Raw genomic sequence first — 26,271 nt, 5'->3', positions numbered from 1 at the left:
GAGGCAGAAATGGGGGTCTTGCATGGTCTTGGGCAAAGTCTGTTCAGTCCTTCAGCGTGATTCAGAATGGCCCCTGGGTAAGGAGCCAGTCTCTCCAGTCTGCACTAGCCAGCCACTGGCCACCCATAGGGCCCAGCATTGCTCAAGCCAGGGGTGCATTTGAAGGGCATTTCTCTGGAGAAAGGAAGCAATGAGCTGCGGCAGGCCTCTCCAGCCAGGGGAGATGGAGATGCTGTCCCCTCTGCCTGGTCCCCAGCAGCCCTTCTCTTTCCTGTCCAGTGGCCTCCTTACATCTTTTCTTGTTCTGTTTTCCCAGGCCCACTTCTGGGCCCTTCACTTCCAGGGAGTCTCTCCTTGCTGTCCCGGCCAGTGGTCATCTCCAAGGGTCCGTGTTCCATGTACAAAGACAGATACCCAGCATGCACTTCCTCATAAACACTCCACTGGTTACCATATCGGTAACAAAGTATCCTGCTCTGTTTGCCTTGCCCACTAGGAAGCTCAGAGAGAGTTTGTGGGTCTTTCTGCTGAGCCTTCAGGACACAACTGCTCAGTAAGCCTTTTCCTGCTTTTGCTTTCTTGTCCTTTTTTTTTTTTTTTTTTAATTGTCCTGATTTCTTATTTTTAAGCTGTGCAGCTGACATTGTTCCCAGAAGCCTCAGACTCTTCAGGAAAGAGGCAGGGCAGAGCTAACCGAGAGGGGCCGAGAGGGAGGCACTGTACCCACAAACCCTGGCCCTTCACCTTCCCAGAGGCAGCCTGGGAAGAGGGTCTCCCTGGCACAGGTCCAGGCTCACATCCAAGGAGACAGACACCATAGCCTGCCCCCGGGGCGCTGTCCAGTGCCCGCCCTGCGCTCTGTGGCTTGGGAAGAGCAATGTTCTGCTCCCAGTCGTCTCGTCCCTCCCTGGCTTATCAGAAGCTAATGAAAGAGGCTGGAAACCCAATCCTCTGGTAATTAAATTTACTTAACGGGTATTCAAGTGGAGTAATGAGAAGTTTAATGCAGTGATTAGATTTTTCTTTAATTAATTAAAATGAGAGCTGTGTGTCTTGCCAGCAAGCCAACTTGACCCTGTGCTTGAGAGCAACCGGTACACAGTGGGAGAGCTGCCTAAGCAAGTAGGGGCAAAAGGCAGTGGCATCCCCCGCCCTGGCCCAGCTGCCCTCAGAAGTGATAGGCCCGTCACCCATGCAGTGCTTGCTTCTGAGCCAGGGGAGGGTCAGGTCGGAGTCATCTGAAGCCCGAGGAACCAGGGGTCCCACCTTCAAAGAGCCAACCCTGAGCCATGTGAGGTTCAGACGAGAGAGACAGCAAAGCAGATGAAAAAAAACGCAGAAGAATTCCCAGCAGCTTGATAACAGAGGTGATGGGGGTGGCACCTCCTCCTACATGTCCAGCCAGACCTGGGTTAGGGCTAAGGCAGCTGTGCTAACAGAGGAAGTGGATTAATATATAGGCGAGTGGATAAAGCCAAGTGGATTGGGGCTCAGGGTAGCCCTGGTGACCCATAGTACTCTGTGCCTGGGCATCTGTTCCAGACAGCTTGTCTTCTCTGGTGTTTTCAAGGATGTAGTCCCCTGGAGACAGTTTTTGCTGTGTTGGGGCAGAGGGGCCTAGCCAGAAGACTGATCCCAGGACAGAGGCAGGGTGTGTTACCGCCAGGCAGTGGTGTGGAGGCCCAAGGACTCTGTCTTTACTGTGCTGGCTCCAGACCCATATGCGCCAAGCGCTGTGGTACATCTTCCAGCAGAGGGGCAGGTGCTAGGGTGGGAGGCTGAGTGGCCCTGTTTGTCCATCTGCACTGCCAGCTCTGCTGCCTGTGGGCAGGACTCCCGTGCCAGACCCTGCTCAGAACGCCCTAGATGAATCAGACGTGGTCCCTGCCCACAGGGCTGGTGGGGGAGGTGGAAAAAAAAAAAAAACCCCAGGAACAACAGCTCTGAGTGATCAGAGCTGAGGTGGGGGCGGCCTTGGGGCTGGGGTGATCCATGGATCTGTGTTTAGAGCGTTGGCTTGGAGCAGGTGGGAGGTGGAGGGCTGGAGGTAGAGACAGCAAGGAAGAGAGGAAGAGGAAGAGGAAGAGAGGAAGAGGAAGGCATCCATAAGAGGCTGGGATCCCTGGGTAAAATGGCTTTTCCTCAGGACTAGCTGTGACCCTCACAGTGAGCCAAGGTCCTCTCACTGAGTGGAGGACTGGCAGCATGCTTGGCACTGGGCTGGTAGTGGCACCTTATTAAGAAGCTGTGTGTGTGTGTGTGTGTGTGTGTGTCTGTGAGTGTATGTGTGTGTGTGTATCTGTGTGTCTGTGTGTCTGTGTGTTCCTTTCCTAGAAGACTTGGGGACAGGCCGGGCTCTGTGTGGTGATGTTCATATGGATATGGCCAGGCCAAACTGGTATGTGCTGGGCCTGTGGCCTCCAGACCTGCACACTGGAGTACACTCACTCTGAGAGCATGGGGGCTCAGGTGCCCTCCTCTTACCTGGGGAGAACATGGATGGGCACTAGCAGAGCCTAGGGAGTCAGTCAGAGAGCCTGAGCCACTAGACTGTCACTCAGAGCTGGGCCTTTGCCTGGGGAAGTGAGGGAACCCTCAGCTGGGCAGGGATGGATGGGGAGCTGACTATAGCTCAGAGCATGGTGCTAGCCAGAGCCGGGGTCGGGGTGGGGTGGCCTTCTGTCCCCTTCCTCTGTCTACCGGATCCCACCCCTCTACATTCTCTCACCCCCATTTTCCTCATCTATGCCCATCCCTGAACATTTAGGATTACAGGAGCTACCCATCTGCGAAAACTAAGAGAGAGCATGGACCTGCTCAAGGTCACTGGCTTTGCCCCCACCGTCACACCAAGGAACAACATCTGAGATCACATGATCTTGAGTCCCACCCTCAATAGACACTTCACATGTTTTTCCCTGAGGTGGGGGCCTTGGAGGGCATGTGCTCACCCAGGCTCACTCTACACAGCAGGCACCCCAGGAAGATGAGTGCCCTGATGGGCCATCTGCCCTCAACTGTCTCTTTTAGTCGTCTGCAGCCTGGGAAGCCAGGTCCATGGATGAGAAGTTAAGGCCCTGGGCTAAGGTCAGATCCTCAGAGGCCAGTCTGCTCAGACCCTCCACTAATCCACTCCCTTCCTTGCCAGAGTTTGTCTCCACTGCTCCTCTCTGAGGCTCCCTAGCACCCCTGCCACATCCCCATGGCTTTCCACCCTCAATTGTCCTCCAGCCAGAAGCAGGGCTCTTCCCTGAGGGCTTGCATGTCTCTCCTCCCAGCGTCTGCCTCTGGCGTTCCAGTCCTGAGTGCCTCTCCCCATCTACCTGCACCTCAGCAGCCTTCCAGACTGGGCCCAGATGCCTCCTTTGTGGCCCCTGACTGCAGGCACAATGCCAGGCACTTCCTATGGGCACGGTCTCACAGCTATTGACTGGCTACCTCCTGGGCTCTTGGGCATTCTCTTCTGACACATCAGCCACACGGGGAATGGAAGATATTATTTGTACCTGGTGTCCTAGGCTAGTCGTCCCCTGAACCTGCCACACAGTAGGTACACAAGAGGAAGCTGAGGTCCCCTACACACCCATCATCCCATCTTCTTGTGTCCACGGCTTTTCTTCTATCCTGGCTCAGGGGGTCCCTCATAGTGGGTACATCACAGGATTCAATCCTTCCCCATCCCGTGATTTCTGGGGTGGCTGCTGGCTTCCTGCTTAGTAAACTTCCTTGCACATCCTCCTACTGTGTCTACCTGTAGGAGAAGGATCAAGACAATGGCATCAGGGGCTCTCAGACAAGATTTAACTGTTCAGGCACAGCAGGTCCAGGTTCAATGGATCCCCGCCTGAGTGCTGAGACAGATGAACGGCTACACAGGGTCATGTCCGGATTCCCTTACCTGTTTTTCTAATCCTGGCTGTGTGATTATGACCAGATACTGAAACCTCTTTGTGCTTATGTTTCCTCTTCTGTTAAAGAGGCAATGGCAGGCCTCCTATAGATGCTTGCAACACAGAGGTGGGGTTCAGTACAGTTCAGGCCTACCACACACTCAGGACATAGTGTGCAGGCCCTCCACCCACTGCTATTGCAGCAGTGGCCCCATGAAGGAGTTGGGGATGGCACTCGGTTTGTCACTTACAGGGGGTGGAAGGCATCTGTCAATGTCACAGCACAGGTCTGTGGTGTTCTTTTTAATCGTTGCCTAATATTCCATTGTTTGGACGCAGTGTAATTTATGTAACCAGTCCCCCTTTGATAGATATTTAGGTTGCCTGCAATCCTTCACTCCTGCAAACAATGCTTCAGTGAATCTCCTCGCTCATGTATCCGGCTGGCACAGGTAGGCATTTCCGCAGGATGGATTTCTAGGGTAGACTTGCAGGGACGGGGTGCAGATGTTGTTTTGACAGCGCCATCGCTCTTCTGAGAGATAAGGCCAGCTTCTGCTGGTCCTCGGTGAAAGGGAGTGGCTGCGAGTGGCTGCCCCACCACCTTCTACCCCAGCTCGGTCGGTCGGTCTTGTTAATTTTTGCCAATCTAGAAAACCGCCTTGCTGTGGTTCCAGCGCTCACTTTGTGCCTTCCCAATGAGGCCATCTTTTCATGTGGTTATTGGCCGCGAGTGCTTCTTCCTCTGTTGCTTGACTGTTCAGATCCTTTGCCCATTTTTCTTTTCTTTTTGCCTTTTTTCTTATTGATATAAAGGAGCTTTTAGCACATTAGGAATGGTCAAACTTTCGTCTGTTGCTTGCATTGGAAATACTCTCCCTGGCCAGCCGTTTGTCTTTTTAGCTCTGTTTATGGCATCTTTGCCCATGTAGCAGCCTTACACCTTTATTTAGTCAAGTCTGTCAGGGTTCTCTGGGCCTCTGAGGCACACGTCTGGCTTGAAGAGACTTCCTGTAAGGCTTTCTCAGAGGAGCAGGGACAAGGTCAGGTGTGACTGACAGGGTTCTTCAACTGCAACTGGGGCCCTTGTGCCAGAAAAGACAGTGGGGGTTGGGGGTGGGGCTTGAAGAGGTTGTTCTGGAACTGGGGGGGCCACGGCAACCCAGTGTGATGGTGTGAGAGAAAGAGGGCTGGCTTGGTGTTCGGCTTGGGGGCTGAGTGACCAGTGCCCCCACCATTCTCAGTAGGGAATAGGGAGGAAACTGTGTATGGTGTGTATATGCTCACGTCTGCAGGGCTTACATGTGTGTTATATACATGTATGCTTCATGTATACGCCAGGGGTTCTGGATAGTGTCTCATCTATACTATGGCCTGGTTGGGAAAGGTGTTTACTTTTGTGGAGTGTATGTATCACCTTTCTGTTTCTCTGTCTCTGTCTCTTTGTCTGTCTCTCTCCTCCCCTTTCCCTCTTCCCCCTCCTTCCTCCCCTCTCTCCCCTATTGTCATAGGAAACTTTGTTTTTTCATAAGGAATCAGATGCAAAGACATTATGTTCCTCACTAAGGGTCATAGAGCTACTAAATGGTGCAAAGACTTTTTTTTTTTTTTTTTTTTTTAGGTAACTCTGACCCAACCTCCCCCACCCAGAATTCCTGCTGTGTCCTTCCGCTCATTTCTAATGTGGCCAACTGGAGTCATCAGGGACTCTTAAGGACAATTACAGAGCCCGCGTTTGAAGCGTGGCCCGGTTCTTCTGAGACATTTCATCTTTTTGTCCTGTGCTCCATCCTGAGAGTGGTACAATCACAGTGCCCACCTCCTTGGGTGTCTGTAGGCAGTGTGAGTCAGTACACTTCACACGGGGGCTCATTGGTGTATCTGTAGTGGCGATGACGGTGGTGACAATGACGGTTCTGGCAAGGGTGTCGTTGATTCCTCCTGTCCCTCCACAATCCCTCCACCACCGACCTCATTCCTATGCCCCTCAGGCCCCCTAGGAATCTTGTCAGCATTTTTGCCTTTGAACCTTTGCCCTCTGCTTTTGGTCTCAAACTCTTGCCAGACCTGTGAATTAAAGCCCAAGCTGCCAGGATAAAAATCACAGGAGAGAAGTTAGGGTGGTCTCTGGGGCTTCTCTCGGGGCCGCTCTGGCCAGGCATTTCATCCTGAGTATTAATCTGTCATGGCCCAGTCTCTGAGAACCAGACCATGACATCCAAGGTGAAGGCCCTCACTCCCTCAGAGCGCTCAGCCGCACACTGTCTGAGCTGATCCAGCCTGGCTGCCACTCCTGAAACCTGACTCCAGGAAGAATCCCTCTCACCACCCTTAGCAAGGATACTGGCTAATCCAGGCCACGGCTCCCCTCCTACATCACCTGGGGAGATCCTGTGGTCTCAGCCTGGCTTCCAGGTGTCTCAATTCCAGAGTTCTCAGGCCCACAGAATTTTTGGATTTCCCAAGCAATTAGGGAAAGCCTCAAGAAGAAAAGAGTGGTCATTGCTGCTGCTGGTGTGTCCCGATTTCCAGGCCCAAAACAGGATGCAATGCTGGTCGGGAGAGATAGCTTAGTGGTTAAGAGCACCAGTCTCAGACCTGGGTTCGGTTCCCGGCTCCCATGTGACAGTTCACAACTTCTATAACCCCAGCTCTAGGGAATCCAGCACCCTCCTGTGGCCTCTTGGGGCATGTCATTTATATAGTATATAGACATACACACAAACAAGGCACCCATACACATACACATGAAAAAATAAAATTTAAGGATTACAAGGTCAGGATTAAAAGATGGTGGGATGCCATTTGGTCCCCCCTGAATGGCCACATCCAGCAGAAGCTGTCACTCCACAGCCTCAGAGAGGCTTCTTCACAACCATGTTCAGGAAGTCCTGCACCAGGCCCTCGGGGTCCCGCTCAACCTGCCCTTTGCCCCAGGGGAATCTTCACTTTAAGCAGCCTCCACTCCAACCCAGTTGCCAGCACATTCCTGAATCCAGTAGGGTGCTTTACAAATGATGCTGCGATGGAGTTCACAGCAAGGCGGGGCTGTGGAGCAGAGGCATGCATGCGTGGAGATCAGTAGTACCCAGTCGCATGTGAGAAGCTGAGTTGACCTAGAAGGAGCCAGGTGGCACCTGCTATTTTGAGGAGGGGGCATTCCATTGCATTCTGTCTCGCTTCTTAGGAAAATCGAGAAGGGGCAGGGCACGTATAAACTTTAAGACCTCTCCCTCGAGTGAGTGCCACCAGTCCGCATGGTATCTTGGGTAAGCAGGCTGCCTCTTCCCCCGTTCTGTGCTCCCATAGGAGCACACCGTGTCTAAAGTGATAATTGCCAACTGAAGCACCAATGAGTTTGAAACAGAAGCCTACAATTAAGTTAGCAGTACCAAAGCCCTGTGGGTTTCTCCTCCCCTCCCCCTGCCCCATGATCCACTCTCGGCAGCTGAGTTGGGGTCCTGGAGTCATTCTGAGAACTGGTCCTAGTTCCAAGGCTAGGTAGCCACTCTCAGGGTGCCATTTATTTATTTATTTATTTAGAGACAGGGTTTCTCTGTATAGCCCTGGCTGTCCTGGAACTCACTCTGTAGACCAGGCTGGCCTCGAACTCAGAAACCCACCTGCCTCTGCCTCCCAAGTGCTGGGATTAAAGGTGTGTGCCACCGCTGTCCGGCTTGTCCTGGCCCTTCTAAAGGCAAGCTCGGGCCCCTGTAGGCTCTCAATGGTCAAGGCAGTGTCACCTTGCCTCAGCTCCTGCCTCCCTTCTCCATGTGGGGATACCCGTACCGGGAGCCCCTCTGTGGGGCCTGGGAACCTCTTACTTGTGGAGAAGGATCTCCACAGCTGGCAACTGTGGTGGTCACCCCCAAACCTCAATTATTTAGAAGCTCCAGAGGGGCCTAGTTCTGCCTTCCAGCAATCCATGCTGGGAGGTCAAGCTGCCATCTCTCCCGTGGCTCCAGGGTCTGTGTTACCATCAGTAAGGCCCTTGGAAACTGGGCATCTTAGGGCCTCATGCTCACTGCCTCCCTGCTTGGCTGTCGAGAAGTAAGTACTGAGGGCAGGGAGGGCCGGGCCTTAAGTGTACCCAGCCACTCAGGGAGTCCTCAGAAGCTCTACCTTATAGTCTTGCTTCACCATTGAGAATCTGTGACCTCCAGTCACTGTGCCCAGAGGGGATGTGAGGGTGTGGGGGTTGGGAGGTGGTGGGGTGAGTCTGCTCATAGCCCATTGGCCTAAGCCTCTCTCACCGCCCAGGGGACTACAGAGGACAGAGAGCACACATGCTTTCAATGGGAACACACTTTGCTCCCAAGGTCAGTCAGAACAACAAAGGCCAAGACTGTGGCTTCCTGTTTGTTTCATCCTGCCTAGAGTTTATTACATGGCTGTTGTGGTTCATGTCATGCCCTGATTAGGACAATTGATTCTGACTCCTGAACACCAGGATGAAAACTCACCTCTGCCTCTTGGTACCTGTGTAACCATGGGCTGACTCCTTTTCCGTGTCTCTTTTTTTCCTCCTTTGCAGAATTAGAATACTGGAGTGGGGCGGGGTACATTTCAGTGTAAAGGGCTTGTCTAACATGTTCAGGGGCCCAGGCTACATCTTGGGTACACCACAAAAGAAACAAATCAAGTGGAACTATTGACAGCATCTGTCTTGGCGTGGTCGTGAGGCTTAAATGAGCTAGTATCTGTAAAGTGCTAGACAGGGCTTTGTGGATGCCAGCTATCACCACCAGCAGCACCACCCAGCACCAGACACTGACAGGGTAGATGGGAGACACATGGGTAAACAATTAAATTGGGGGCTGGAGAGATGGTCCAGAGGCTCAGAGTACTGGCGGTTTTCAGAGGACCCAGGTTTGATTCCCAGCATACACAGAGGCTCTTGACCATCTGTAACTCCAGATCCAGAGGATCTGATTCCCTCTTCCAGCCTCCATGGATATCAGGAACACACACGGTGTACACATATAGTTCATGTAGGCAAACACTCACACATAAAATAAAATAAAATAATTAGCCTAAGAAGAAAGTTTCCTATTAGGTTGGTGCTAGAAAATGAACCACGCACAGAAGACATTCACAGCCAGGGTGTGGGGGTGGGAGGAGGCACAAGTCACACCGCCAGCGAGACGTTGCTACACCATTGCTACACTGATGCCTTCACATACTGACAGGATGAGTGTTGGCGAGGACTCAGAGCAACTGGATGGAATGCTCAAAGTTTGCTCCTGGGAATGCAAGACAGTACAGCCACTTTGGCCAACAACATGGCGGCTTCTTACAAAGAAAGCTTACCGCGCACGCTCACAAATGATTCTGCTAGGTACCTGCCAAGAGAAACAGCTTCACTCATGCAAGAACCCATCTGAATATTTATGGTGGCTTTACGTCTACAAAAACAGGTTGACAGCACAAGTGTTCTTTCAGTGGTGAGTGGATAAATAATGGAATACTACTCAGCCGTAGAAAGGCAGAGACTCTGACACGAGACAACACAGATGAATCTCAAACGCAGCGTGCTGAGTGAACAGAACCAGACAGGGGGCTCCACAGAGATTTCTCTTCATAGACTCCAGAGAGAACGAAACTACAGGGACAGAAACAGGTCAATAGTTGCCAGAAGTTAGGGAGACATTGGTAATGGAAGGACAGCCCCTAGAGACAGAACTGTTCTCTACCTCGATTGTGGTGGTAGCTGCATGCCTGTTTGCCGTAGTCAAGACTCACAGAAATGGTGAGCTGAACTACACGTTAGTTGTACCTCAATTACTGTGCCTGAGAGATAGTGTTCTATGAAACTGTTGAAACAGGCAGGGACAGGTGACGTGACATACATGTGAAGGAGGACGGTATGTTGTGGGGGCCCTCACACCCTCCTTGCTTGGTGGGCAAGGTTTCTATGAGGTGGTGCCTCGGGCTGAAACCCAGGTGAGGAGGAGTTAAGAAGAGGCTCTGGGGCAACCTGGGCTGAGGGAGGAGGTCAGGGCCTGAGGGCCATACTCGGAACAGATGGAGTGACTGAGGTACGGTGTGAGAGCCTGTGAGGGGAGGGAAGGAAGCAATCTGGGGCCATGATTAAGAGGAGAGGGGTGCCACACAGCATGGGAAGGTGAATCCTAAAGGAGGATGTGGGCCAGCCACAGGCCCACAGGCCTACAGGCCCACAGGCCCACAGGCCCACAGGCCCACTGGCCCTCAGGCCCACAGGCCCACAGACCCACAGGCCCACAGGCCCACAGGCCAAGGCTGGAGAACTGGTGGGCAGCGGTGGGCCTCACTGTTAGTATCATGAGATGGTGGACTAGAAGCCAGGCATCCTGGGTGCTAAGCACTGAAGACAAACTAGTGAAGCTTCCAGAAGGCAGGAGACAGACTTGGTGGGCAGCATGGGAATGGTGAAGAGGATTGGGTTCCTGTGCTTGTCAATAAAGCCGAGGTAGGCAGACCCATGCGACACCGATGGAGACTGGGAGGGAAGAAAGGGCCAGATAGGGAGTCTGTGCTCCTAGGCTGTGGTCACTCAGCGTGGGTACTTGTACTCGAGTGGGCTAGGGAATGGGAATGCAGGCTGGTACCCACATGCCTATACTGTGCAGCATGAAGCCCTGTGGGCTAGGCAGTAGGATCTGTCTGGGGCCACTCATGGTAGCTGGAAGCCCATCCTATAACACTAACTTCCTGTTCTTCCCTCACAGTGCATGCTGAGACTGAGCCCCGAAGGCGGCTGTGCCCCCAGGCCTTTGGCAGCCTCTCTGCTTGGCTCCCTGTGCCATCTGACCCAGGTAGGGAGAGAGTGAGGCAACTCACCGGGCCTGTGTTGTCGTGGGTATGAAGGATTAGTGTGAGGATGAGGGTCCTGACCAAGACAGAGCTCACTGACTGAACCCATGCCATGGAAGGATTCCCAATCGAGGGCTCTAAGTCACTGCAGCAAATGCTTGTTCAGAGAGGCCCAGCTTGGGTCTCTGGATCTAGACGCCATGCACACCTGCCAAGTACCCTACCACTGGAGGCTCGGCTCCTGGACCTCCTCCGCTGTCATTCTGGCTTTCAAATGCTTGGTACCACAGACACCTGACAGCTCTCTTACCTGGAAGTTCCCAGTTCTCAGAAGGGCTCCTTCCTTGATGGGAGTCTTCTCTCAGTCCCAGGTATGGCCCATCTGTACCATTGTTCCCTGCTCTGGCTAGCTTGCAGCTAGAGGCAGTTGGCCTGCTTAGGCCGCAGTCATTGACCCCCAAACTGCCCCCATGGTGGAGCTCTGAGGCTCGGATTGTAGTCTGGTCCTGAAGAGTGCAACAGGACTCTTGTCCGGGAAGTGGTAGCTCACGCCTTTAATCCCAGCCCTTGGGAGGTAGAGGCAGGTGGATCTCTGAGTTTAAGGCCAGCCTGGTCTACAGAGAGAGTTCCAGGACAGCCAAGGGTACACAAAGAGACACTGTCTCAAAAAACCAAAAAGAAAAGAAAGGCAAGTCTCTTTCTGGCTCTTAACAGCAGAGCTAGGCCAAGGAGGTCATGGGGCAAGGCGAGCTGGGCCTGTGTGCCTGTGAACAGAGCTGTGAGACGGGCGGGCGTGGAACTGTGAAGGGAATCAGGAATAGAAAGAGCTCAGTGTCTGAGGTGTGAGATGGAGAAGAGAGGCCACAGGGATGAGACAGGGCAGGGCTACAGGGCCTTGGTGGGGCATTCTGCATCCTTTTACCCAGGGTCGGCACAGGATGTTCTTATCCTAGATGGAGGCATCTTTCCAGTATTAAAGTAGTCTGTCTCCTACCATCTGCCTACCTGGGTAATTGAAAGCATGCATTGGAGCCCTTCCTCACAGGGACTAACTAACCACAGCTAAGGCATTTGATTATTTGTCCTTCTGGACCTTTCCCCTTTTACTTACAAACATATTTTAAAGACCAAAATGCATGGTTATACCAGGCATATGACTCTATTACAGTATTTTTTTTTTTTTGCCAAACATGTGAACCACCCAGGTTTATCCATGCAACTCTTCCCTTCACATCCATTGTGTAGATGGTCTGTAAATTCTTCATCAATTATTAATCCTGTCGGGGCCATTTAGGTGGTTTCCCGCATTTGGCTATTTATACACCTCACTCAAGGAACCTTTGGGTTTATTCGTCTGTGTACATTTGCACTGTGAGACCTTCAAGATGTTTTTGGAAGTGCTCTACCCGAGTTAGAGAATGTGCATATTTGCACATTTGATCTGTTCTGTACAACCAGATACACTTTGGGAAGGTCACCGTGCACAAGGCCGTCCTTCCCAGACACCGCCACTACCAGCCACTCACACTCCTGCCAACCCGATAGGAGAAAATGATTCTACTTTACGTTTCTCCAGGTGCTAACGATACAGGATACGTATCCATTGGCCATGTCTGAGTCTCTGCTGGTGAGGTGGCTCCACTCAGGCTTTCTGCCCATTTCTCTCTCCCCATGTTCATTGATCAGTAGGTATTGGTCAGGTGCCTCGTTTATGTTGAACGCCGGTTTAGTTAGGAGCGTGGCAGCGAACTGAACTGACCCAAACACCTTCTCCGTGGAGCTTATACCTTCATGGAGGAAAAACGGATGGGAACATGAAAGATAACATGTACAAGAGTGCTGGGGTGGGGAGCGGCAGCAGGGGCAGGAGAGAGGAGGCTCATTGCTTAAGCACACTGGTGGCTCTTCCCGAGGACCTGGGTTTGATTCCCGGAACCCACATGGTGGCTCACAACCATTTATAACTCTAATTCAAGAAGGAACTGATGCCCTCGTCTGGACTCCAGCATACTGCACACACAAGTGCACAGAAATGCATAAAGACAAAACACCTACTATAATTAAAGACAAAACACGAGAGAGAGAGAGAGAGAGAGAGAGAGAGAGAGAGAGAGAGAGAGAGAGAGAGCAGGAGAGGTGGATAATATCAGGACTTGATCTTCCTGCCTTTGCTTCCCAAGTGCTAGGATCACAGGCGTAAACCACTGTTGCTGATTTGTGTGGTGCCAGAGGATGAGTTCGAGGCTTTGTGCAGCCAGACAAGTACCCTACATCTCCAGGCCCACCATACGGACTTCTCTACTTGTGGCGTTATGTCAGCAGCTCAGCCGTCTGGGGTTTTGGAGTTTGAGATTAGGGATGCTCATTGTGTAGCCAGAATGGAAGGGGGAAGCTGTAGAGAAGGGATCCAGCTGTGGGAAGAATGGGATGTACTATGTATGAGGCCCAGAGCAAAAATGAAAATAGATGTCCCTCCGGGCAATTTTATTTAATTTCCCAGTGATGTAGGACAGAGCAGCCTTAGCCAAGCATAGGGCCCCTCTGCTTGTGGGGCCTGAGTGGTACGCCTGTGCTCCAGTCCTGACTATGGATGTGTGAAGGGTGGGACACCAACAGAGCTCTGTGGGAACTGTGGGATTGGCAGAGGTACAGGACTGTAGCTCTGGGGACAGTTTTGAGCTGGAGACAGATTTCTGGTCTTCTGCTTAAAGGTCGGATTTAATGCCTTGAGATTAAATGAGAGCTAAACAGGAGTGAGCAAAGACAGATGAGAAACCCAGGACTCACCCGAGACCTCTGCTGGCTAGAGGCTTAGAACAGAAGGGAACTGAGGGCGTGAGCGAAGGATGCTCAGCTGTGTTTCCCTGGAGGTAAAGGGGGAGATGTGTTGCCAGTGTGGTCAGATGGGCTGACTCACCGAGACCCCGTCAGAGGCTGGGGAACAGGCTGAGGCAGCGAACTGCATCCTACTGGTGGGTGAGAGGTTACTTCTTAGGTTTGTGTTGCAAATAGTTTTTCACAGATTGTTTCTTACATGCTTTCTTTTTTATTTAGTTTATGGTTTATTTTAATCCGTCAAAAGTTCAACATTTTCCTATAATCTAACAGGTCACTCTTTTCCCCCAAAGTTTCTGCTTTTGTTTTGTTTTGTTTTTAACCACCCTATAGGTTTCTAGATGTTTATAAGATTTTAACTATGTTTAAACCCCTGGTGCATCTCCAGTGTGTGATTTGTGGTAGGGGTCTGTATTCATTACCTCTCTGTTGCTGCGATAAACGCCATGGCCACAAACAACTCACAGAAGGAGGGGTTTATGTGGGTTTATGGTTCCTGAGGAAGAGTCCAAAATCTTGGGACGCCATGACAACAGATAGGCCCAGCATGTTCCCCAGCAAATGGCAGGGGGAACAGGAAGTGAGAGCTCACAGGTCAATCACTCACAGGAAACAGAGAGAAAGGAAGTAGGATGAGGCTACAACCCTGAAAGCCCGCCCAGTGTCATTCTTTACCCAATAAGGCTGCACCTCCCGAGGGTCCCTACTACCCCAAATTTCTCCACTTCCTGGAAACCATGCTCAGTATGTGGGGGACACACGACAGGAGGCCAGTCAGTGAGGAAGGCGCTTTCCTCCTGAACTGCAATCCTCAGCCTCCGCCGATGTCCAAATGTCCTCAGGGTTTCCTCGCATCCATCCTGCTACCGTTGCCCTTTGCCTGGGAAGAGACTTTGAAAATTGGGACAGTAGACTCAGTGGTTGATGGGGACTCTGTGAGAAGCAAGGGCTGGGGAGGCTGATAGGACAGAAAAGAGAGAAAGGGGTCAGGGCCAACATGCTTGCTCCTCTGTGCCCAGCACACACCCTTAGCTTCGCTGAGGTCGTTTGGCAACACAGCTTCGTGAGGCTGCTATGCTATTTCTTCATCTGCACACAAAGAAACTGAGGCTCAAAGGTGCTTCATACCTCAGCTAGTAGGGTCACCTTCTCGGGGTGCTTCTAAAACTAGAAGGCCTATATTCTGTTCCTCTCAGAGAGGTGGAAGGCTCCAGCACCAACTGTCCCCTACACACACACACACACACACACACACACACACACACACACACGCCACCCATCGCCCGCATCCCTGTCTACCATTTGGCTGGGTCGGGAAGGTTTTCCCATTTCCAAAAACCAACCCGGAAAGACCAAAATACTCCTGGCAGGGAACCACACTTCAGCTTACAGCTAACGTCTTCATTATCAGTTAACACCTCTGAGGGGTTAGCTGGCAGCCTGCAGAGGGTACTGAGTGGCGCCTGGGGAGGTGTATCTGGGTTAAGAAAGGCTGGGGAGTGCAGCTGGCAGTTCATAGCTTCCCCTGGCTCTATCTGGAGAGGAAGGTGATTGGACCACCACAGGAGGGAAGGGGGGAGGGGAGCAACAACTCCAAGAAGCCCGGGGTGGGGCTCAGAGAGGGAACTGGCATCTATCAGGCACCTGCTACAGACAATCCCAGGATGTGTGGTGTGTGTCTGGTCTCCGGAAGGTCAGAACATCAGCCACTCATGATCCACCCTGGGCCCAGCTGTCAGCCATCACTCAGCTGAGACACCCACAGTTCAGATCTGTCATCCAACCCTGCAGAGGGGGGAGGAGAGAGAGTGAGCCATCTGGAATCTCCTCCAGTTCCCTGAGAGCCAGTCCACCTACCCTGCCTGGAGGGTTAAGGTTCAGTTTACCACCAGAGTCAGGTTCAAGGTTCAAGGTATACACAGGATCAGGGTTCACTGAAGCAGGCGGCTAACTAAGCCCCGGGGGTACAATTGTCTCACCCTTCTGCTATTGACAGTTTGCTCTGGGAAGGGGATGAAGGAGGGACTTCTCCCCTCCCCTCACCTCTCTGTTCATGACAGATCCGTGTCTATAGGTGGCCATCATATATGTAAAAGTAACAGACACAGAACCGTTGTTATTATGTTACACGCTGGCTTAGTCTTGCTGGGACCCTGAGACTGAAAGCAATTTCTCTGCCAGCACCCCATTCCCGCACCTGCCCCCTCCCAGGGCCCGGGACTCTTTGGTGGTAACCAGGCCTGAGTCACCGGCTACCTTGCTTCTAGCTGGAGGCCCGGCAGGTCCTGGGTCAACCTGTAGCCAGGTGCACTCAAGTTCAGGAAGGATAGAGACTTCCAGGGAGGGAGGGAATGCCTGATACCAGAGAGCAGAGCTGGGCAAGAGTTCACAGGGAGTCTGTACGAACGGAAGGGCAGATGGGACTGGGTCACTCACCTTTAAAAGGAAAAGGAGTCCGGTTAGCAAGCCAACTTGATGCGGAGGCTCTGGGGATCTGGAGGGCCATAGGGCAGGAAACAATGGCAAAACTGACCCTCTGTCAGCACTGTGACAGCCTGGGTCACACAAGGCCTGGCTTTTCTTCCTAGTGTTGCCTCCAGACTGCCACCTGACTTTAGGGCATGAGCTAAACACCCACGAGCCTCATGGGTCATATCTGTGGACTGGGGCCAGCCTGAAGGTTACATGAGTATGTCCTGGTGTGGTCACTGCTCCAGCCCAGTGCCTGCCCTGGGCGGGCAACTCCAGGACCATGGCTGGGCCTCGGGCTCTGCTTCCATACCTGGGAGGAGACAAACATGTAAGCAAGAGGCAAAGCATTAGAGGCACCGTGGGTTCGTTTTGTTCTATTTTAAGCAACTTTTTTTTTTTAAGTGAGACATAATTTATATACCATAAACGCTGCCATTTTGAAATAGTTTTTAGGATATGCACAAGATTCTGAAGTCATGGTCACTATCTAATTCCAGTGTGTTTTTATCACCCTGCACCTATGAGCAGCGCTTCCCCATTCTCCCCTAGGCTCAGCCCTGGCAACCACTGACCCACTCTGGCTTCAAGCAGGAGTCACAGGAACCCCTGGCCCTCGCCATTACTGTTTCATGTTCCTCTAGGCTGGGCTATGTCCCACTGCCCTGTTCATTATCACGGCTGCATAATAGTTCACTGCGTGTGCCACGTTTGTTTATCTGATGGTTGGAGGACATTTGAGTAGCCTTTACTTGAAAGCTGTTGTGGATAGTGCTGTCATGAACATGTGTACTCAGCCTTGTTTTGAGTCCCCTAGGTCTGTTCCTAACCGTGGGCTTGCTGGTTCTGAACCGTGTTTAGTTTGGGTACATTGGATATAGGCTCTCAGGCACTGTCACCCCTGCTGGGTCAGGTCTTGATTACAAGCAGTGATGGAGAGGGCTGTGGACTTCGGTGGTCCTAGAGGGTGTTCTAGAGGGGATCCACTGGGCTGAACTTCATCCCTAGGAACATTTTCTAGGGCTTGGGGAAGGAAGAAGCGAGTTCCTGAGGACAGGATCAGGGTCACCAGGCCCAGCCTCAGTGTCTCCCTTCCTCCAGTGCCTTCTGCCTCACTCTATATCCCCTGTCATGGCTCCAGGAGATAGATACTGACTAGAGAGAAAGGGAAGGTGAGTAGTTAGCCTCATCCCTTTTTCACCTGGCAGCTGGCAGTCTGAGAAGCCAGGACTGATGTGACTCTAAACCAGGATACTCTGTGTTCCAAGATGACACGCAGCATTCTCCTCTCTGCTGGGTGAGAGCTGGGACAGGCCTGGCCAGGAGCTCCCAGGGCTCTGCAGAGCCAGGGGCAGTGCCGACACCCAGGTTTCTGCTCTGCCACTTAATGGGTAATTATACCCTGACATGCACAGAGGCGAAGAAGGGATTTTCTGTGAAGCCAAATCTCCTGTGAAATATTCAGGCCACGTTGGGCTTCACCTCCCAGGCAGCCTAGTCGCTGCTGCTTGGCTTGGCCAGGGCTAAAGAGGCCATGTGCACCCAGAGGCAGCATAGGGCTTCCTATTTCCTTCTAAGCAGGGAGGGCCTCAAGGGCCAGTGAGAGCCCAGCTTGGAACTTCAAACTATGTGTGTGTGTGTGTGTGTGTGTGTGTGTGTGTGTGTGTGTGTGTGTGTGCGCGCGCGCATGTGTGTTGGGCATCTAACCATATCATATATATGTGTGTCTCCCTGTGTTTGGGGTATGTTTTTGAGTGTGTGTATCTGTGCATTTGCCTCTTTCTTGTCTGTACAGGTGCATATATGACAGAGTATGTAACCCTGATCATGCTGGTTCATATGGGACTGTCCAGCATGTATGTTTCCCATGCTTGCTTTCAGCCATCTCAGAAGCTACTCAGGGAGCCCGTTTATCTGACTCTTCATGTGGCCTTCTCAGGTTCTCTCAAGGTGAGGGCTGGCCTGCCGTTGAGTCTGGTCAGGGTTTGTATATGGCCTGGAAGTCTCCAAAGCCCTCACACCTCCCTGGCTCAGGGGTCCCAGAATCCTGCTAGTGCGGGGCCCCTCGGTGTCTATTTAATCGTGATCACAGTTTAGTACTTGATTGAGGGTGTTAATGGTATTTTCTTCTGAAAGTTCATTAAATTGGAACATGCCTGTCCCTTTGTTGGTGGCCTTGGCACCTTTGCGTCAACTCCTGTAGCCCTAGTCCATAAGCCTCCTCCATTAGCTCATGGATCACCCCCTTCTCCACCTGGCTCTTACACCTCATTCGCTTCTTCCTTTATACCTTCCAGACAGGACTAGAATTATGGTAGAAGGTATTACTGAGGCCCAGACAGGCAGAGACAGGCCTGACGTTCTGATGGATGGGGGCTGGGGCAGACCCAGCTCTGGGCCCTTGGTAGAAAAGACCTTGCCTGGGAAATACATGACCCACACTAAAGGATGCTCTCTTCCCCTCAGCCGTCTCTCCTCCCTCCTCCCACTCACCGTGTCCTGGAGAGATGGCCACATCCATCTCTTCATCTCAAACAGGCAGGTACCAGGGTGTTTGCCGCTCTCATTGATATTTCTTTGTCGTGGCTGTAATTAGCGATTCTCCCTGACTGAGCCTGGTCTGGCAGATGAGAAGAAGAGCTGGAGCTTATGAATGTCAGCTGTTAATGTCACAGTGGCACACTAACAGAGGGCTGAAGCGGGGAGGAGAAATGGGGGGGGCTGATCTGAAAAAAGTCAAACCCTCTTCCCCACTTCCCCCTTCCACTCTGTCTTCCAACAGACACGGGGGCCCCTTAGCACGGCTCACCCGAGCATCCACCATCCTGCCCATTCCTGGAACATTTACCCCGCCCATCCCCATTCTTCCAGGATGGCTTGGCCTAAAAAGCAGCTTCCACAGTTCTGAGCAAGTCCTAGCTATTCTGCATAGGGTCCCTATAGCCCCCAGAAGACTCCATCAAGGGCCTCTTGGATTGCTGGAGGTGACAGAATGTCAACTCAGCCTCTGTCCTTAGCACGGGGAAGATGGCCTCCCTTTCTGTGAGCTGGCTTCACCTAGGCTTTTTGCATCCTTTCCTCAGAAAGGCAGGCATGGTCCTCTGTGGGCATGCTTGCGCCCAGACCTGCAGCTTCCTGGTCATCCACCTCAGGTTTCTGCTCTTCTTCCTACACAGAGGGTGCTTGGTCAGCAACCTCCCATCATGGTACTGTTTGCCTCCATGCACTACTATCCAGTTAACTAGAGCCTTCAGACCCGTGAGCAGAGAGATCCAAGCCAGACACTACCAGACAGGTTGAGTCACTCACACGACAGCCCACCCTCGCCTGCCTCTTGCTTGCCACTGGCTGTAGCCTATCCAGGGCCAGGCCAGTATTAAAACAAAATAGCAATGCAGATTTCCTCTTCTTCTCCCTCTCCCTCTCCCTCTCCCCTTCCCTTTTCTCCTCCCCTTCCCCTCCCTCCCCCTCCCCTCCCCCTGTATGTGCATGTAGAGCCACACGTATGTACATGCATATAGAGACATATATGTGTCTACATACATGTGGCATCCAGAGGACAGCATTAGGTACTGTTCCACAGTTCTGTCTACTTTTTGGAGACAATCTCTCACTGTCCTGAAGCTCCCAGGTAGGCTAGTCTGGCCAGCCACTGAGCTGCGAAGGATCTGCCTGTCTCTGCAGCCCCAGCACATAGGAGTCCAAGAGAGAGCCACCATGCCCAGCTTCCTTTTTACGGAGTCTATTGACCCAACTGGGCCTTGTGCTTACAAGGAGAGCCCTTCACTGGCTGAGCCGCCTTCAGGCCCAGCTGTGTTTTGAGGGCTCGTTGGGTGCCAGGCTCTGTTAGAACCGTTTTGCAAGCATTTGATCCCCCACTCACCGTGCCTGATTTACAGATGGGGAAACTGAGGTGCCAAGTCATACCTGCTGCTGGGGATCGAAGAGCTAAGATGTGGCCTCAGGAAGCAGGCCATGCAGGTCCCAAGATCTCTCATGAAATGCCTCTGCCCCAAATCAATTCATCTAGGAAATTCTGTTTATACATGTGGAAGACCAGGGGTGAGAGGTTGCACACCAGCTCCCAACATGGAGGCTGTCCTAAAGCAGGTCTCACTCCGTCCTCAGTCAGCCACCAGGATGGTGACAACAGAACTCCACACTATCCAGTGTGCCCACACCCCAGGATGCTGTACACTCTGGGAACAAGGCCTTTATCATACCTCAGACGTCCCAGGTTTGAATGAGGGGTGGGTGTATAACTTAAAGGACCCAGAGGACACTGTGCGGCTAGCCAGGAAGCCCTATGGCCACATCTTTCATTCCTTAACCAAAACTTGCTGGGTACTAAGGCCTACGGCCATGTCCTCAGGGAGCCCATAGCCTACTGGGGACAAATGCTTGAACGGGGCTGACCAACTGCAGAGGAACCGGCCCAGGGGAGGCTAGGTAGTGCTGATAGGGGATGGCTGGATTGGAGGAAGAAGGCTGCCCAGCAATGCAAACATTGGAATTTGAGTTAAGGAAAAGCAGGTATGTTCAGACTGTTGGGAAGGGCAAGCACCCCAGAAAGAGGGGACAGTCTGTGCAAAGACTCTGGGCAGGCCTGGACCCACTGTAGGCAAGCCAGGAGTGGCTTTGCCTTTCTCCTTCTCTGCATGAATAGGTCAGCACTCATGGGTGGGCAGTTCCCTAGCCTAGGAACTGAGTCAGCCATAGAGGGATGTGTGAAGACAAACTGAGACTGCTTTGAGCTTAGGAGCCGGATGCCATGAGCTGGGCCCGGAGGACAGCTGGGATCATGGCTGCCTCCACAGCTGTGAGAGAGCCCTTCAGCTCACAGCACCTGCCGTAATGGGCAGAATGGAGACAAAGGCCAAGTACGCTGGAGTCCCACCTAGGCAGCAAGTCCCGAGCGACTCAATCCTTCTGTGGCAGATTAAAGTCCTTGGCCAGGGGCAGGGCTCCAGCTCTCAGGCTTTAGCATAGAATTGGGCTACATGCCATGTAGGGACTTATGGTGGACAAGTCCCGGGAAGATGGGTTTATGCAGGGTCGCAAAAGGACACCAGACTGGCGTTGAGCTTGAACAAATGGTGAGGCCTTCTTCTGGGGTCTTGTCTCCCAGCAGTTTCTAAGGCTTTGGCTTGGACACCCAGTGGCTGATCTTCTAAATCTTTCCCTTACACCCATGGGGCCCAGCGTGACCACAAAAGCAGCAAGCATGCCCTGCCCAAACTCACAGAGCCCAGGCAGGTGCACTTACAGGCCCACTGCATGCAAGTCCACAGTCATGCATACTCAGGTAGGATGCAGCATGAGTTCCCGGAGCAGTGGTCTGTGGCCGTGTGTGGACACGAGAGCCCAGGCATGACCAGCAGCCGGCTCTACAGGGATACCTCCATCTCTCCCTCCACAGCTGGAGGCGACAGGGACTTGCTGTGCCTGGGCCTGGCTCTCCCTGGTGCCTCACACGGCCCTCTAAAGTCCTAGAGACAGTCCTAATCAACTTGCCGGGGACTTCTTGGTGGCTGGCACTGTGGAAAGACATGTGCCTTGGGGGGACAGCTTAGGCTGACAAGACGTTGCCCAGCCATCTCCGAGATGCCTCCCAGAGCAGCTGTACAAGAACCTAGGAGGCACTGCCTAGAAGGAGACATGAGGAAAGCTAGCGGGTCTCATGGGTCACAAACCCCTGACCAGCCAACAGTCTCAACCCCTTCTCTCAGCCTGGAGTCCCAGCCCGGGGATCCAGGGCCTTTCACCTGTTGTCGAAAGCATATTTCAGCTATTAGTGAGGGCGGCCGGGGATTTGGGAGGATTTCTCTTTCATTTCCCAGGGCTTTCAATAAGCTCCTCCCTCCCTGCTCCAACTGCTGGGGCTGCAGGCACACACACACACACACACACACACACACACACACACACACACACACACACNACACACACACACACACACACACACACACACACACACACACACACACACACTACACACCCAGGTTGGAGAGTAGGTGGGGATAGATCTGGTTCATTCTTCCAGAAAGGGCTCCTCAGCCTCCCCCACCCTCCCAGCAGATGCTCAGTGTTGCAGAACCTGGCTGCAGTCCGAGGCCAAGGTTGACCCTAGTCCTCCTGGCCCTGTGATGGGGGCCTGAGAATCTCCTCTAACCAGGGCCCAGCACTAGTGGGTCACTTTTGACACTCTACATATAGCACAGAGGGTGACAGATGCTCTCTCACCCCTCGAGAACTTCCCACTTCAGCCTCTGGGGTCTGAGGGACAAGGGTTGGTGACTGTCTCCAGTGAGCCTAAATCTATGGCCCCAGAGCCATGTAGCGACCGACGCCCAAAGCAGAGAGGAGGACTGAGTGTTGGTGGTAGAGTGGAGGCTGGCTAAGATGCCTCAGGGAAGGGGCTCTCATAGGAGGAGGTAGAGAGGCCAAAGAAGCCACTGCTGTTTCAGAAGGGAGCTTGGGGTGGGGATTTGGCTCAGCTAGGATCTATGGTGTGCTAGGGGGCGATGAGGGGGTTTTTGGCTAGCCCAGCCTGCTTAGCTGGGAGACCGCATCCAGGGGGAGTTCTCAGCTGGAAGCCTCCCCGCCCCACCCCTGGCCCTGGCACAGCCCTCAGGGGACCCAGCCAATCTCTTATTCCTTCTGCCAGGGCATGATCACGGGTGTCAGCTGTGCTGCCTGTTGAATGAAAGAATGTTGCATTTGCTTTAAGTGAGCTATAAATGTGTGTGTATGGGGGTGGGGGTGGGGTCTTCCAAGTGCTACCGAGGAAAGCCTTAGCCTGGGGTTTGATGGAGGAGAGACAGATCCCTCGGAATGTCTTTTGGGTTTTGAGGTGACCCCCAGAAACACCCCTCAGCTTTCTTCAGAAGGTAGCGATTCTCTTTGGAGTGTGGTGACATCATGGCTGCCTGCCTTGGTTTGTCTGTACCCAGAGCCCTGGGTGGCACCCGTCTTCTCCCAGCACAGGGTGTGTGTCCAGTCGTGTGATACTGTGGACACTGAGGATACTGGACATGTACATACCCAGGAGCGAGTTTTCTGGCTTCAAACCTGTCTTACAATCTGGAGGGAGGAGCAGAGACTCTGCAGGACAGGAACAGTTACCTATAGACTACGGAGAGGCAGGCAGGCCCCCTCATTCACCACCACTTAGGAGTAGACACTCTAGGCTGAGGTGTAGGAGCCCAGTTGCCAAGCAGCTGATCCCGTGAAGACTCGGTTTCCTGCCCTCTTGTCCCTGAGGCCCCCAGCCAGCTCCATCCGTCTTGCCTGGTGACCCACCCAGGAAATCCCCTTACTTACTCCCTGCAGACCAACCAGTCAGGTCGTACCTTGTTCTCAGAGACTTCCTGGACAGGAGCTGGATTGAACCTGGCAGGTACAGCTGGGGGTGGGGTTGCAGGGTCACGGTGTCCCCCTACTGCTGTGACCTCATTCATCATAAGCACTGTGAGCCTCAGGAACCTTCAGGCTAGTGAAGCGTATGAGATGTCCTGATCGCTAGGGCAGGGATGAAAGGTGCGAATGTGTCTGCCATGCAGCCCTGTTTGGCTGGTGTGTGCCTTGCATGTTGTATTGAGGACATTACTGTTCCATATGGTAGCCCAGCCAGGGAACTGGACAGTGACCAGACTGGATCATATTTGGAGCCTCAGATGGCACAGTAGGCACTATTATCCCTGTTTCATGGATCAAATCTGAGCTCCAAAGCCTTGGAGTGTGTGTGGCACCTCCACAGTAAGTAGGGGACCATCTCCAGCTACATTCCTGCCCAAGGAGGCCTGCGTTGCTTCTTTGGACTAAGAGAAGCCAGTGTTTCCCTTCTAGACCCCAGGCTTCCCATATTCCATTAGTTTCCGAATGTCCAAGAACTTCTGTAAGTCTGACCACAGATTCTCATGCTTGAATTTCATCCTGCTGCTCTCTGAAACCTTGTCAACCCAGAGGCCTCCTGGCCCCTCCTCTGTGGCTCTGCTTTTTCTGTGCTAGCCGTCTTGGGGGTTAGACCGACCCCTACAGCCTGGCACACCCCTGAAGGCCCTTCTCAGCCTTCCACCCAGACCTGTTTAACCCCACCCCATGTCATTCCCTCACACCCCTGTCCATCTCACTTCCTGGATGCCAGCTGAAGGCTTCTGTTTCCTCCCTGTCTGTGCATGATTGCCCTTGCCTACCCTATCTCCCGCAATGCCCAGCACCTTGGGGAGCAGATTCCAGTGGCCCCCGGAGCCTCTCCCCACTCCCTCTGCCTGCCCTGGGAGTACCTCTGCAGCAGGAGGTGACTTCCCTACATTTGTTCATGCTAGCCCCCAAGCCCTGCCCCTGGAGAACTGAGGGTACACGTAGTCCCTGAAGGCCCCTCACTCCCGTCCACCTAGGCTAGAGATGTCACTGCATACTGGGTACTCAGAGGCCTGTAACTCGCTTACTTTGCCTTCCATGCAGTTAACTCCACAATGGCTCTTAGGCTAGCCTCAGAGGAAGGCGAACTGGAAAACAAGCTGTTTTTCAGAACTAGTTCATACTAAGTAGTATATGACTGCATATGACTGCTCGAGTTTTTCCAGTCTATGGCACTAGTACATGAAGGAGAAGTGTCGCCACCGCAGTATCATCGACTGCCAGGGCTCAGTTTTTACCGTGTCAAGCACTGTTCTAACACTGTGCATATATTAAATCACTTAATTAATCCATTAACTCAGATGGATTTCTAATGAGTAGGAAGGGAGAATGTTGAGGGAAAGGGGAGTGAAGCGGGAGGTGGGGAGGCGGGAGGCGAACCTCTTCCTCCTCTCCTTCCATTCCCACTTGACAACTGAGGAAAAAGCCCTCTGTAAGCACTTCCAGCCACAGCAGACATTAGCATGGATCCCTGGGAGAGCAAGGGATATATGCCGTTGCTTGGGGCTCACAGTCCTCTGTGGGAGGGTGGAGTTCAGGTGAGACTTCACCCCAGTACCTCAGGGTGCCTTGGAAATCTGGGTGTCGATGTTATCACACAGGCCCACTGGGGAATCAGAGGCAGTGGATTCCTCCTGGGCCCTGGGGCCATGGGACTCTGCTCTCCATGGACCATCCTCCAGGGCTTGTCTCTCAGCCTCAAATGGAGCTGACACAGGAATCTTATGTTGCAATGAGAAGGCTGAGGTCCAGGAGATGTAACGGTGCCCTCTTTCTTCTCAGAAAAGAGCTTGCTCCTGAATACCCCCAGTTGAGGTGGAGAGGGGGCTGCTGGTTCCATAGAACGTTCCCTCCCCACCACCCCCTAACTCCTCTTCGGCCAGGTTGCTAATCCCCCTTTGCCTTCCACCCACCATGCTGCTTCCATCTCCCAGACTTGCTCTGGAGGAGGCTGGGCATCTGTGCTTGGCTGCCCACAGCCTCCCCCAGCCACCAGCTTTCAAGGTCAGGCTGCCTGGATAGCCAGTAACTGATCCAAGAGGCTTCCGTTAGAAATCTCCCAGCCACGGCCAGCTTTTTCCATTTGCCTGACACTCCACGCTACAGCCTACCCTGTCTAGCCTACCCACTGCTCAGCATCAGGGTCCTAGAGCCTCTGAACTCAGCCTGGGGTGGCACCATTCTGAACCGACCCCCAACCTATCAACTGCTGTGTTCCGTGTGACAAACTCCTTGTCCTCTCTGAACCCCTGTGTCCACACCTAGGATGGTGTCTGGTCATATGACTTTGATATCAAAGTGACAAGGGGAAAGGACAGAGTGGCCGCTCTGATGGGGGTCTCTGAGTAGCCCTGCCTGGGGGCCCTCAGGTGGGAGGTCTATGTTGGGACTCTTGCAGTGGTTTGTCTCAACAAGTTCAAGCACATTTTTCAGAAAAGGTAGCGTGAAGGCATTTGAACCAGACTCTTGAGAAGGAGTCTCCTTGACATGGGGCCTGGGCCACGCTGGCCTCCTGAGTGAGAGAGAGGGGAGGAAAAGGAGGGTGAAGCATGAACAGCTCTGAGAAGTGACGCGTCTCCTCTGCACATCTGACCACAGCAAGCCCAGATGCATGTATGACAATCTCAACAGTCCCCTCGGGGATCCACCAGGCCCGGCAGACTCTAATCCCCGCCCCACCCCATGCTCAAGCTTACATCCTTGAGGAATTTCTTCTGTCCTCTGTCCTTGTAGCTTTTGCTGTTCTCTAAGCATCTGTGTGTCCATGGTCACATATGATCCCGTGACATCAACCCAACCTAGAGTAGCTGCCGAAGTGACCCATGTCCCAGCATGCTGAGCTCTGTGCTAAAGCCCACTG

The 26,271-nt window shown here is 52.9% G+C and overlaps 1 protein-coding gene across 7 annotated transcripts in view; it reads left to right on the top strand.

Moving 5' to 3' along the window:
- The window catches only part of Lingo1 (leucine rich repeat and Ig domain containing 1), a 182,100-nt gene that overhangs the window by 116,186 nt on the left and 39,643 nt on the right, over positions 1–26,271 (top strand). For 5 of the 7 annotated variants that reach the window (XM_021207131.2, XM_029543329.1, XM_029543330.1 and 2 more), the window contains one exon: positions 10,601–10,687. The exons of the other annotated variants lie outside the window; for them this stretch is intronic. The gene's annotated coding sequence lies outside the window, so the exon portion shown is untranslated. The remainder of the gene's footprint in view (positions 1–10,600; positions 10,688–26,271) is intronic. 7 annotated transcript variants of the gene reach the window in all.

This window comes from Mus pahari, chromosome 10 (assembly GCF_900095145.1).
Source record: "Mus pahari chromosome 10, PAHARI_EIJ_v1.1, whole genome shotgun sequence".
Classification (NCBI taxonomy): Eukaryota; Metazoa; Chordata; class Mammalia; order Rodentia; family Muridae; genus Mus; species Mus pahari.
The sequence above is the reverse complement of the archived record's forward strand: the minus strand, read 5'-3'. Positions and strand labels throughout refer to the sequence as shown.